This window comes from Echinops telfairi, unplaced genomic scaffold (genome assembly GCF_000313985.2).
Source record: "Echinops telfairi isolate 266 unplaced genomic scaffold, ASM31398v2 ScPeMD7_1713;HRSCAF=2227, whole genome shotgun sequence".
Classification (NCBI taxonomy): domain Eukaryota; kingdom Metazoa; phylum Chordata; class Mammalia; order Afrosoricida; family Tenrecidae; genus Echinops; species Echinops telfairi.
In genome coordinates this window covers 11,510,779-11,524,820 of record NW_022105611.1, presented here as the reverse complement: position 1 = coordinate 11,524,820, position 14,042 = coordinate 11,510,779, and positions in this window count along the sequence as shown.

Genomic DNA, 14,042 nt, shown 5'->3' with positions numbered 1-14,042 from the left:
AAGCAGCCCAGAACACACAAGAACACCTACCCCAGGTTCAGGCAGAATGAGGAATGAAAAATAAGGCTTGAACCTTGAACCTTGCTAAGTAGAAGCTTCCTGAGCTATGTGACAAGAAAAAAACAATCATGTAAGAAATTGAAAGAGGAGACTTGAGGGAAAGTGAGAGTGGTAACATTGCTGACATCAAGAGGTCATAACCTTATCCCCAATTCCATTTGAGTACACCAAAGTTCAAAGAAGGGAATAGTTTATCAAGTTCATGGATATGCATAGATTATAATTGCTAACAATTTACATGTACATTTAGGTACAATTTCAAGGTTCCTGGATGACACAAAGGGTTTGTGCTCAGTTAATAACCAGAAGGTTGCAAACACTCAGCAGTGTCTCAGAAGAAAGGCCAGGTGGTCAACTTTTATGGGATTATCGTTATTGTTGTTGGGGGCTATTGAGTCCGTTCTGGCCCATAGCAACTCTATGTACAACAGAGTGGACTGCTACTTCATACAGCGTCATTTACACTCACACTGAGCCTATGGCAGCAACCACTGTGCCAATCCATTTCTGTGAGGGTCTTCCACTTTTGTGCTGCCCCTTGACTTTACCAAGCATGATGTCCTCTCCCAGCGGCTGACATCTCCTGATAATATGTCTAAAGTATGTGAAGACCAGGGGCCAGATTATTCCTTCTTCATAGTTTGTTCTTTGTCTGGAAGCGCTTCTGGATGACACAGTCTAGCATTACAGCCACACACAATCAGCCGCAGTCTGACAAACTGACAGTCGAGTGGTGTTCCATAGAATTACCGGCGTTAGAAACTCTGAAGTCCCGGTCTATTCTGATACCCAGGGAGTGAGAATGAGTCCTATGTGAGATGAGGTCTCACCAACCTGGCTTCGCAGAAGCATTCTGGCTGTGTTTCTTTCAAGATGCATTTGTTTGGTCTTTTGGCCGCCATGGCACTTTCAATGTTTCTTTATCAACACCATAATTCCAATATATTTTTGTTTTTTTATTCATATTGGGGTTTCTCTCAGCTGTGTTATGTCATTGGGGTCACCCTCTGGAGTTTTTGTTATAGGTTTCTCAGTATATGAAACCCAAGATTGATAAACCTATATGGATAGAAAGTAGAATAAGGCTTTCTGGAGGGTACAGTGGTGGGGGTGGGCATGGGGGGTAAAAGGGTGCTGATGTCAAGGAGTTCAGAAAGGAAAATAATGTTTTGAAACTAACTGTGGTAGCAACCATATAGTATTGCCTGATGTGATTGAACTATGGAATGATATGATATCTGTATTACTTCTCAATAAAAGAGAATTGAAAAAATCCTAATAAATATTAGTATTAATAAATAATAGTAGCTTCATATTTATAACACACAATGAATAGATGGATAGGAGAAAAGTAAAATAGAGTGTTACATCTTCATATGACTATGTGCATAACTTATTTCAGAATTTTCCCAAGAACAAGTTTTTGTAAAAAGCATGGAAAGAGAGCCTAAGGGCAGAGTGAGCTAACAGGAAAAGAGAATAAAATAAAGGAAGCCAGAGGCACAGAAACCACCTTCAAAATGTTACTTGAGGTGATTTCTCCTCTGGTAATAAAGCTAGAAAAGACTCCCAGAAAAGGAAGTAGAAACATGGCTCCTTAGGTAGGAAAAAAAATAATATTGTTAATACTTAAAATATTCTAGACACAGTTCTTTCACATGGATGCTTTCATTTAACCCTCTTCACAATTGTGAGAGATGTTATTCTTCCTTACCAGCAGGTAAGAAACTGTAAGACAATTTATCTAAATTCGAAAAGTGAGTTATTTTAGGGTTGGAATTAATTTTAAGTCTCTAGGACCAGACAACTCTCAGCAAGTGGGAATTCTGCTCAGGGTCCAACACTTCAGAAACTTCACCCTGTGAACCACTTTTCTGGAAATCTCTTAAGTCTTGCACGTAAGAAATGCCTAGGGCTAATTGCAGATAGAAATACCTTCGAACAGGACACCGTGAGCTGGGACTAAATCCCATGTGGATCTCTTGTGCTGGTTTCTCCTCTTTTAAGGACTCTTTGACTCTCTAATCCCTCCTGCATGGGGGTTCTACTAGATGCCAAGAAACTCTGGGACTTAACACCTATTGAGTTGTTGTGGTAGTTACATAATCTTGTGTCAATTTGGGACTTGAGAGGATTAAGAGTGAAGGGGTGGAGTCTAGTCTGTCAATCAGGTCATAGCCAATGAGGCCTCTGTGTGGGCATGGTCTTCTCCTGAGAATTCTGGGATATAGGTATTTTCCTCCTTAAAAGCAGGAGACCCCTCTCTCTCTGTTCACTCCCTGGGAGACATTGCAGCTGACAAAACACACAGAACTAAGCTAGTGCCCAGAGCTGGAAAAGCCACATGGACCTACTCTGATGCAACCAGACCTCTGAAGCCAGAGAAGTCATGTAGAGACCCCGGCCAGCGCTGAGATGCTTACAACGCCACTGGATCCAAAGACTTCCTACCCACTGGCCTCTGATCATCCTGCATTTGGCTTCGTGGCAAATGTTTCATGAATTCAAAGAAGTCTTTGTAGATTGGTATCAGACATATGGGCTAATATCAAACTTATAGGCCTGGACTGGACTGGGTTGGGATACTTTCTTAAGGTACAATTACGCTTTATAATATCTAAAAATCTCTCTTCTGCACGTATGACTTTCTATGGATTTGTTTCTCAGTTCTATCCAGACTAACACAGTTGTCATATGGTCAGGTGCTGGTGAAGAATACAGAAAGTACCATGGACTGCCAAAACGACAAACCAATGTGTCTTGGAGGAAGTACAGCCGGTGTACTCCTTAGGGGCAAGGATGGCAAGACTTTGTACATGTTGTCAGGACAGACCAGTCTCTGGACAAGGACATCATGCTTGGTAAAGTAGCAGGGCAGCAAAAAAGAAAAAGACCTTCAGCAAGATGGATTGACACAGGGGTTGCATTGATGAGCTCAAACACAAGATCAATTTTGAGCATGGCACAAGACTGGGCCATATTGCATTCTTTCATAGATAGGGTCAGTGTGTGTTAGAACCAACTCAATGACACTTAACAACAACAGGGTCATGTACCTGAATTTCAATTCCATTATGATGTCCTAATGAGTGAATCCCACCCCCCCCACCCAGATGGGATACAATTTCTTTAAGAGAATTGTACAAGATTAAGCTATCAGAAACAGGCAGACATGCTTATTTTGGGTGATATGCCAGACAGCGGATGACATAAGGGTGATCAGCCTTTAAGCTTGAGTGAGTCTACTGTCTCATCTAAGAATTTTCTCTCACCATCCCAATGACTCAGTTCACTTTGGGTCTGCAGCAAATAAGGGACTGCACTTCCTGTGCCACAGCTCCCAGGGTAGTCCCCTCACCTGTGTGCGGGCTCTGAGGTACAGATGGTTACATCTATGTCCTCTGGAAAATCATCCGACCCTTCGGACCAGTATTCTCTTTCGCATCTTATCTCCCTGGATGGTTTTAAATCTGGGCACATGAGAGATGTCCATCGCTTCCTTGAATAAAACTGTTCTTATTCAGTCCCAACAATTCTCACTCTCTGGCGGTACTTTATGAAACACAATTATTCAGTCAACATTCAGAGAGACCAGAGTCTAGGAATGCAACGATTACAGCTGAAAGAGTTAAAGAGAAGACAAAATGGGATGAAGTCTTTTACTTTGTTAGTGCTATCATATATTGTCTAATATAATTAATGGATGCTGAAAACTATTATTCACACTTATTGCATACTCTGGGTCATTGCACTGTGGTTATTATCAATGAAGCACAGTAATAATATTTAAGAGAATCATTTGAAGCTACTAGTCATAGTGAATGACTGAATGAATGTGAATGATGAATGGTTAGCTGTTAGTTGGAAGATGAAACATCATGAGGGAGGATGTAATTAGTAGCATTAAATAAGAATTATTAGGAACCTGAATAGTTAAGAAGACCTATGTGGTTTCAAGCAAATAGCTTCTGAGGAACCATCACACCGTGAATCATGATGGCATTGCTACTTTTCCTCTCCTGGCAGAATACATGAACTTGGCCAGGCATGGTGCATTTGAGAGACAGACAGAGAGAGAGAGAGAGAGAATGCTGTGGTTCCTGACCTAAAGAGGAAGACCTGGTGCTCAGATCTTATAAGGAATCTTTAAATTCACTAATGTGACATAAACAAATATGTGAGTACCTTTTTCTTAATCTTTCAAGTCTTTAAAAATAAATTATTGTATCTCACATGGGTCCATACTTTTCATTCCATCTTAAACCAAATTATTTACATCAACAGAAAAAAGGACAATAAAAAATATCCGTCTGTTATCAAGAACCTGGTGATCCGGGAAATATAAATCTAATTCTTAGAGAGGCAACCATTCTCATTTTAGTCTTTGAAAAGGAATGAGAAGATGCAAGAAACTCAGCGGAGGACGTGAGCATGCATTTGGCTTGTGCGTGCCGGCAGAAGCATGTGCCCGCCAGTGGGAAAGGAGAAAACCAAGCACAGCATTTACTGAAAAGTAAATATAAGCTTTTTGTGGGGGGAAAAATTAGGATGGTATTTTACCAGCGATCTGTGGTTAATATTAGAGAAGATAAATCATAGGCTAGAAATAAAAGACAGGTGTATGTGCATTCAAATGTGTGGATAATTAAACGCAGAGATACAATGGCCAACTTGGTAGTATGGACCACTGCTCCACAAAATCAAAGTTATAAGGAAACATTATATTTCTTCTTTTTTAAAAAAGCATTTTAGTGCGAGTAAATACCGACATCACGTCATTCCACCATTAAATCTCATCACGCCGTCTCGTGCTCTTGCTGTCGGCTAAGTTTCAGAGCAGTATTTTCCTTCGTGAACTCTGACAACAGCTTCCTTTTACTGCCCCCCCACTCCCACCCCACAGAAACCCTAATTCTAACTTGATATCTCTGTAGATTTCCAGTCCTGGGTTTCATATACTAAAAAATATAAAAACCTGTAACAAAAATTCAGTAATATAACCCATCTGAGATAAACTCCAATATGAACAAACAAAAAAACCACAAAAATACAGAAATGTTGAAAAACAGATCAGGCCTAACGTGCATCAGAGGGGAATCAACCAACACGGTTTTAACCCTTTAAGTCAGGTTTATCCTTTTTGACCTTCTGTAGCCAACTCTCCAATGTACTTGGTAACCACTTCCTCCCATCCCTAGCGCCAATATCAGCATCTATGACTTTGAAAGTATAAGCACATAATATGTTTATCATTCCAGTATGGTAGGCTAAATGTTTTAAGCAATGACTAATCTCCATGGTGCAACCCACTACCCCATTAAGTTTTGATATGTATTCATGTCCAAGTTCAATGAGAGTTTCTGGGTGAGCTCATCATGGTGATTTAGAGGCGCAGGTTCTTGCTAACTCCTCTGTGCTCCAAGCACTCCACTGTATGAAATGCTAAACCGCTCGTGATTTCATCCATTAAACTAAGGCAAATGTTAAATCAGACTTAAGATCTACTCCACAACAGGCCAAAGGGTAACAGGTGGTTAACCAAGACATGGTATATCAATGACATTCCTCCCGTATTCTATTGTGTGGTATTCAGTCACATGGTCTAACTTCGGTTATTCACAGTTGTCTAGCCAAAGCATGTTGGTAAGTGTACTCCTTTTGAATAGAAAATATAAAGGGAGATGTTACGCTTGTCAGGAGCCCTTTGAGTATTTAGGGAAAAAATATCCAAACTGACTCTAGCTCCCAGATTCTATACATCTGGTATCTGTGACAATGTGAGTGTTCGATCTTACTACTGCTCGAAACTTTTCAAATAGTTTGATGAGGATATTAGATAAGAAAGGACATCATTGATTTTTCAAATGTGAATGAAGATGAGTGGCTCAGAGATTAAAGTTTAAACTGTTTAAACTCTCATTTAAATTGTTACATGTCTAGCTGATTCTAGCAGATCATATTAACCCCCTGTGGGAAAACAATAGAAGCTTTATCCACTAGATGGTTTGGCATTACTATTTTTTTACTAATAGTATTTTTCTGGCTTCATCTAATACCCATCCTGTGCCCCACATCAATCTCATTTCTGTTTCTGTCTTTGATTGGTGAATGTGATCTCCTTCTGTTCTCACTCAGAGGATTGGCTCTTAAGTTAGCTGGTGACTGTTCTCTTACAAAACAAGATCCTTCTCAAAACTTGGGTGTCAGCTCAGAATCTTCCAGGAGGGCTTCCTGACAAGTCTTTCTGATAGACCACCCTTCTTAGCCCTTTCAGTTACATACACTCTATGATAACCTATATTTTTTCCTTCAAAGAAGTGACCAGCATGAAAATAGAGTCTACAAGAATGTAAGTTTCACAACAATATTTTTAGTAAATTTTTGGAGGAACCATAACACAGCCGGAACTCAACATTAAAGCTGGGAAAATTACCCCTCTCTAGATACTCTCAGACCTTACACTTGACAGTTCTTCAAAACCTAAGATGATTCTTCTGTTCATTGTATGTTCTCAAAAGCAATCTTTAATAAGCAAATTATTTTAAAATGACAGACAGAAGCAGGCATTCACCTAAGAGCTCTACAACGCATGCATTCCTAATTGCGTGGTTTAGATTTTGCTTAGGCTTCAGACAAGCAGTGGGCAAACAAAGAGCCTTTGTAGGAGGGAAGCGAAAAGCAACGAGGTGACATTATGACCATAAACTTCTTTACTTTGATTTATTTCAATTAAGGCTCAAAGTATTCCTTGTAAGGTATAACCACACATGTTGTAACATTTCTGTTTGTTATTAGATTTATAAATGAGAACATACCTTCCTTCCAGATACACGTTTAAAGCAATTTAACACAAGAAAATCCCATGAGAAGTTTGCTCTGTTTTGATCATAGTATGTGTTTAATAAGCAAATAGGTAAATAAATAAATAAAGTTTTTATATTTCAAAGCACTGTAAGAAAACATTTGAAAGTTAAGTACACATCAGAGGAAAAAAATAGGGATAATTTTCTCTTTAAATATTTGAAGACTGCCAATGGACATTAGAATGGATGACCAGTATAGTGGAATTAGAATTTTGGATGGAAATAACAGGTGCCCAAATTGCTTGAATATTTGAATGCAAATGTTGTATCCTTAATGAAAATGGAATATGAATATCTATAATTAGCCACTTAGTTTATCTACAGCATCTCATGTGAGCGTTTAGATAGGTTTTCAAAATAGCTATTATTTAATACAGTATGTGGATCAATAAATTAACAAGACTATTGGGCAGTTTGTCTAAGATCACATAGCTATGAAATGCAGATATAGAGCTGAAATCCTGGCCTATCAGAATTAGTGATCCTCCCACCCCATTGTCATCTATCCGTTTATTTTGCATTATCTCATGATTAGGCAGGTGAGATTATTTATTTTGTATCATGGGTCCTGAAGCTAGAGATTAAGTAAACGTTGAAAGATCACATTGCTGGTAAATTACACAATGTCCACTAGAAGCCATGTTTTCTGCTTCGAAACTTGATAAAAATTTGGGCCAAGTTTGCTCCAAATCAGATCCAAAGATAAAAGATTTACTAAGTCATTCATCTATCTGTTAATATCAGGAAAAAAGTATGTGATTTCTCTTATTATTTGCAACGTTTTATATTGTTTTTATTCACATTACTCTAAAGCAGCTGCTACAAGATTTTATTCTGATAAAAACTGTGTTACACAATAAAACAAACAACAACAAAAAACACCAAACATATTGTTGTTTCGTTGATGCCGACTCATAGCCATAGCACCCCCTGCAGGACAGAGTGGAACTGCTGCCTGAGTGTGGGAGAAGGTAACTTTCTACCAGAGTAGACCCTTTATTTTCCTCGTTGACTCTTAGAGACGCCTAAGTGTCAAAGAATTGTTCTCTGTGGATTCAGAGTTTTCTTGCTGTGCCTTCAGACAGCTTCTGCATTAAACATTTAACAAATGTTTTCTATCTGGAAGCATGTGTAAAAGGAAAAAAACTTGGGGTTCAGTCTCAACATGCTTAGTTTGATTTGGGATAAATTAGTTAATTTCATTTAGTGGGACTGAATTAATATTGCACCAATAAAGACACATCTGGGCCTAAAGCAAATATGTGACAGAAATCTGAGAATTCTTTGCTCTGATGTTAAAATTTGCATCTCCTTCAGTTTGGAAACACTTTTCAGAATAATTTGCATTCAAATTTTCAAGTGATTTGGGCACCTGTTATTTCCAGCCTGTGTGCGTGCCAAATAATGTGCCACAAACATTTTCTCGCCTCTTCGGGTCACAGTGAATTCATTGTAATGGTGAATGCAGAAGCCTCTGACTTCTCTCACTTGCTTCTCTTGAGATTTATCACAGGAGGTATTTTTAAGTTAAGTCCCTTACATTTGTCTAAATTTAGTAGATAAGATCTTAAGAGTGATTATATCTAATACTCTAGTTCTTGTTAAAATAATACATTAAAAGGGTGAAACGGTAATAAAATCCAAGTAATGTTAAATGTTTATCTTCTTGCAACAGGAAACATATAACTGTAAAAATATGGATTATTCATTTTAATCCATAACGTAAGCTTTTTGTTTGTAACTTTTACCCTCAGGGACAAAGGGCACATCAGCTCCCATCTGTTTTGATCCATCCAGTAGAGAACAACAGAGTACTAAAAGACCTGTTGTATTTCACAAAAATACATATTTTAAAGGATGAAACTCATTACTTCAGCCTTGAAATCATGTCTAAACATATTATTGATCATCATTAAATGAGAATATTATGAGCTAATCAATTGCTAATTAACCATTATTTTCAAGAATGCCTTTTACTTGATCACTTGAATCTAGATGTTTTTTATATTTGTATAATAATTTGCTATTCGTGGATAGCAAAAATTTTGAAACATACTTAAACAAAATCAATCACCTTGAAAATATCTGAAAACCCAGAGACAATTTTAAATATGTAGCGAACATTTAAGCCCTCTGTCATCAATGCCCTGGTGAGAATGATCAAATGACACTAAAACATGGAGAAATCATTATCACCCCAATGTTACATAATCTCTAACCTAGAATGTCAAATGTCTCGTAGATCTCTCCCTAACCACTCTGTATTTATGCTTCATTTTTAGTTACTCTTTCTCAGAGCTTCTCTTCAAACTTTATGCGACAGAGGTCACATATTACTAATTTGATACTTTCTTTTGAAAATTCTACTCTAGATATTGAATATTTTCATACCTGTTGCCCTACAAAGGTCTGTTTCCCATCCTTTACAGGAAGAAGCACTCATCCATACTATTTCTCCACTGATAGAGGGGCTACAGCTACAGACCACTATGAAATTGGGAAAAACATTATGCTACACTCTTTCTGCTCAAATTTTGAAGCTAACTACAAGGGAAAGTAGTCATAATCTGTGAAAAGACATAATAAAGAAGTGTTCCATTCACCTGGACTCAGCATTACTAAAAGTATTATGTAAGACTAATAACTTCAGCACATTTGAAAGTTGTTTAAATATTTGATAATATTTCTGAAATGAAGTGCATAAATTACTATACAGATCAACCCTATGTAGTTTATGTGCAATAAAGGACTTAGAATCTAAAACCCAGAAAGGGTTATTAATACATATTAACATTGTTTCCTAAACATGGTACATAATAGTCACTTTATAAAAAATCATTTTATTGGGGACTCATACAACTCTTATCACAATCCATATATACATCCATTGTGTCAAGCACATTTGTACATTTCTTACCATCATCATTCTCGAAACATTTACTTTCTACTTGAGCCCTTAGTATCAGCTCTTCATTCCCTCCCTCCCTCATGAACCCTTGATAATTTATAAATTATTATTATTTTGTCATGTCTTACACTGTCCAACATCTCCCTTTACCCACTTTTCTGCTGTCCGTCCCCCAGGGAGGGGGGTTATATATAGATCCTTGTAATCCCTCTTTCTACCCTACCTTCCCCCCATGCTCTGGGTATCACCACTCTCACCATTGGTCCTGTCCTGGATTCCCTGTGTTTCCGTTTCCTATCTGTACCAGTGTACAACCTCTAGTCTAGCGGATTGTAAGGTAGAAATGGGATCATGATAGTTGGGGGGAGGAAACATTTAAGAACGAGAGGAAAGTTGTATGTTTCATTGTTTCAACACTGCACCATGACTGGTTCATCTTCTCCCCATGACCCTTCTGTAAGGGGATGTCCAGTTGCCTACAGATGGGCTTTGGGTCCCCACCCCACATTCCCCTTCATTCACACTGATTTGTTGTTGTTTGATATCATTTATTGTGTATTTAGTATTATTTACTTTTCTTGTCTGAAACTCTGGAGCATCTCTCCATGTTTTTCTTTAATGATGTCGTTTTCAATGCTGCCTTAATGTATATTGCCTTTCCCTTTGCTCAAGATAAAACATATCTGTCATTTAATTCGTGATTTTTCTTCTTGCCTCCCCACTAAATTGGTAACCACCAATTTTTGCCGATGTGTACATTTTCCTTAATGTTCAAAATAATATTAGACAGAATATTTTTTCTTTATTGACTGATGAATTTCACTCAGCCTCATACTCATTAGGATCATCCACATTATCTATATAAGTGTTACAGTGATTCTTGGTGACATTTTAACATTGTCTCATATTCCATTTTGATAAAATTACTGGTGTGTATATATTATAGTTAGTTTAGCCATTCACCTAGTGATGGGCCTTAACTAGTTTCCATTCCTTTGCTAGTAGAAACAATTCTATGATGAATATGGATTTGCATATATCTGTTCATGTCCTGGTTATACACTGTTTAGTGTATATACCTACTAGTGAAGTTTCTGAATCAAATGATATTTATATTTCAAAATTTTAAGGAAATATCACACCCTACAGTCGCATCAGCAGTGTTAGTGCTCCAGTCGCCCCATGTTCTGTCTTACTCTTGTTTTGATTTTCATCTTTCTTAGGGCTCATGATCATGAACATTTCTTTATTTGTTTATTGGCTGCCAGTGTGTTTTCTTTGGTAAAGTTTCTGTTCATTTCCTCTGACAATTTTTAATTGGATTGTTTACCTTTGTGTTGTTGAGGAGTTGGAGTTTGCTCTGCATTTTTTGGGACTCGTCATATGTCAGATATAATGCTGCCACATATTTTTCCCCATATGTGAATTGTATTTTTTACTTTTGGAGAAAAAAATGGAAGCACATGTAGGGACCTTAATTTATGGCATAGATGCCCTACCAAACAACATTCAAAATGCACAGATGGAGTATTGGTCAAGATGGCGACCAGCTGAGCGGCATGTACTGAGAGCTCTTTCATGCATGGCAGGTCTAGTGTCCAGGTGGCCTAGTGGAAGGATTCTGGTGAGTGAAAGAACCCCCTGGAACAACAGCCCTCTACCCACAACCCCATGCATCTGTCCTGAGCTGGAGCCCCTGAGATCTGGGATCTGATCCTTGGGACATCTCCGCTCATCAGCCTTAGTTTCCCCTGTGCTGCTACTGCCACTGCAGACAGGGATTGACCCACCCCACCCCCAGGCCGGGTCTCCACACCAGGAGTTTCTTGGATGCCCTAGATCAGCACCCCCTCCCCTGGCAGCAAGGCCTCCTCCAACTTTGCCTTCTAGTAAACATCTTTAAAAATTAAAGAGAAAAAAAATTTTTTAATTAAACAAGAAAAAAGGTTAATCATGGCCTGACCGACCAGGTCAAAGCAGTCCAGGGACATACATATAGGCTCCAGGCCCAACTCCAGTCACTGAAACTCCTCACCACTGTTGGCCACTGAACCAAAAAAACCCTAAAGACCTATACAAGAAAACGACAAGACCCTACTACAGGAAATCAAAAGCAACCTCTACAAAGGCTCAAGATAGTAAACATGCAAATCTTATCCAAAGAGCTTTATAAGTTTAACGCTATTCTGATTCAAATACCAAGAACCTTCTTCAAAGAATTGACCACTGATTTCATGTGGAGAGGGAAGAAGCCTAGCATTAGCAGAGAACTCCTCAAGAAGAAGGACAATGTCGGAGGACTCACTTTACCTGAGTTTAACACCTACTGCACAGCCACGGTGGTCAAAACAGCATATTACTGGCATAATGGCAGACACTCAGATCAATGGAAAAGAATAGAAAGCCCAGAAGTAAAACCATCAGCATATAGACACTTGATCTTCAATAAGGGACCCAAAAACACCAGGTGGGAAGCAGATGCTATATTTAACAAGTTGTGCTGGAAACAGTGTATATCCACATGTAGAAAAACAATACAAGATGTTTACCTCACCCCATGCACAAGAACAAACTCAAGGTGGATTAGAAGTAAAACCCCAAACCATCAGGACCATCAAGGAAGGAATCGGGACTAGCCTAAGATCATCGGCCCAGGGAATTCATAGGCTCACTGCAATAGGGAAGGTACACACACAGGGGAACTGGAAATCGACAAATGGGATTTAATAAGAATAAAACACCTGTGTGCCTCGAAAGACTTCACCAAGAGGGTGACCAGGAAAACCACAGTCTGGGAGAGAACTTTTAGAAAGCACACGTCAGACAAAGGGCTTATTACTAAAATCTACAACACCCTGATGGCCTGCAAAAAGAGGGAAACAGTTAACCCCCTAAAGAAGTGGGCAAAAGAACTGAAAAGAAATGTCACTAAAGAGGAGACCCGTATGACCAACACACACATGAGAAAGTGTTCCTGTTCATTAGCCATAAGAGAAATGCAAATTAAAACAACCATGAGATACCATTGAACAACCCTGAGGTTAGCCCAAATCAGAAAATCAGAGACCAACAAATGTTGGAGGGGATGCGGTGAAATAGGAACCTTCCTCCACTGCTTGTGGTCATCTAGATATGTACAGCCACGATGGAAAGCAATCTGGAAATACTTAAAGAAAATGGAAACTGATCTAACTTATGACCCAGACATGCCTCTACTGGGCATATACCCAGAGGAGGAAAGAAATAAAACACAACCAGTCATCTACGCTCCAATGTTTACTGTGGTGCAATTCACAATCACAAAGAGTTGGAAACAACCTAAATTTCCATTGATTTGACAAGTGGATTGGTAAACTCTGGCACATACACACAATGGAGTACTGTACACGATCACATGAAACACGTCATTTCATGGTAAGAGTTGGAAGGAATTATGTTAAGGAAGGTCAGCCAATCTCAAAAGGACATGTATAACATGAGTCCCCTGAGGTAGATACAATCAGCACAGTAAGAATAGAAGAAAAGACACTTACCTCACAATATAAAAGTGGAAGCATAGGCAGTCAGGGGTCAGACCAAACCCAGGGAGGTACATGTGAGTTCAACATAAGGGGAAAGGGGGAAGGAGGAGGGAGAATAGGGGTGGGAGGAAACTGAGAAGATGGCATGGGGGAAACAGGGCATTAACTCACTCAGGGGGAGAGTATTGGTTGTGTCTCCACTGAATTGGACCGTGCATACAGACCCCACCGAGGCATGCCAAACCAGGAGGGCAATGTAACATGTGGAGGAATGCATGAAAAGACTGGACTACAGGGCTGGCCCCAACCAGAACCACCCTGACCCCCACCTTGGAAGTATATGCCACAGAGAACTACACTAGACCTGCTGGAGGGGAAAAGGAACCGATCTACCAGACCCAGACAGAAGCAAACCAAGTAGGAAACAGAGAAAGAGGCAGTTGGCTTAGACTTGAAATGGGCACACCAAGCCCAGAGGATGAGGCCCCTGCATGGAACTGCTAAGGCACAGAGAGGTCTGTAGGACTACCAACAACTCAAGACATGTTGTCCCCTAACTTGAGCAGATCGAGACAGGTGACATAATGGGGACACACAGTGGGGAGATAGTGTGGGAATGGAGCATAACAGATCAGCAATTGGAGTAAAGCCAATCCACAGAGCCCCTGAGGAGCCCCAAGAATGGACTTC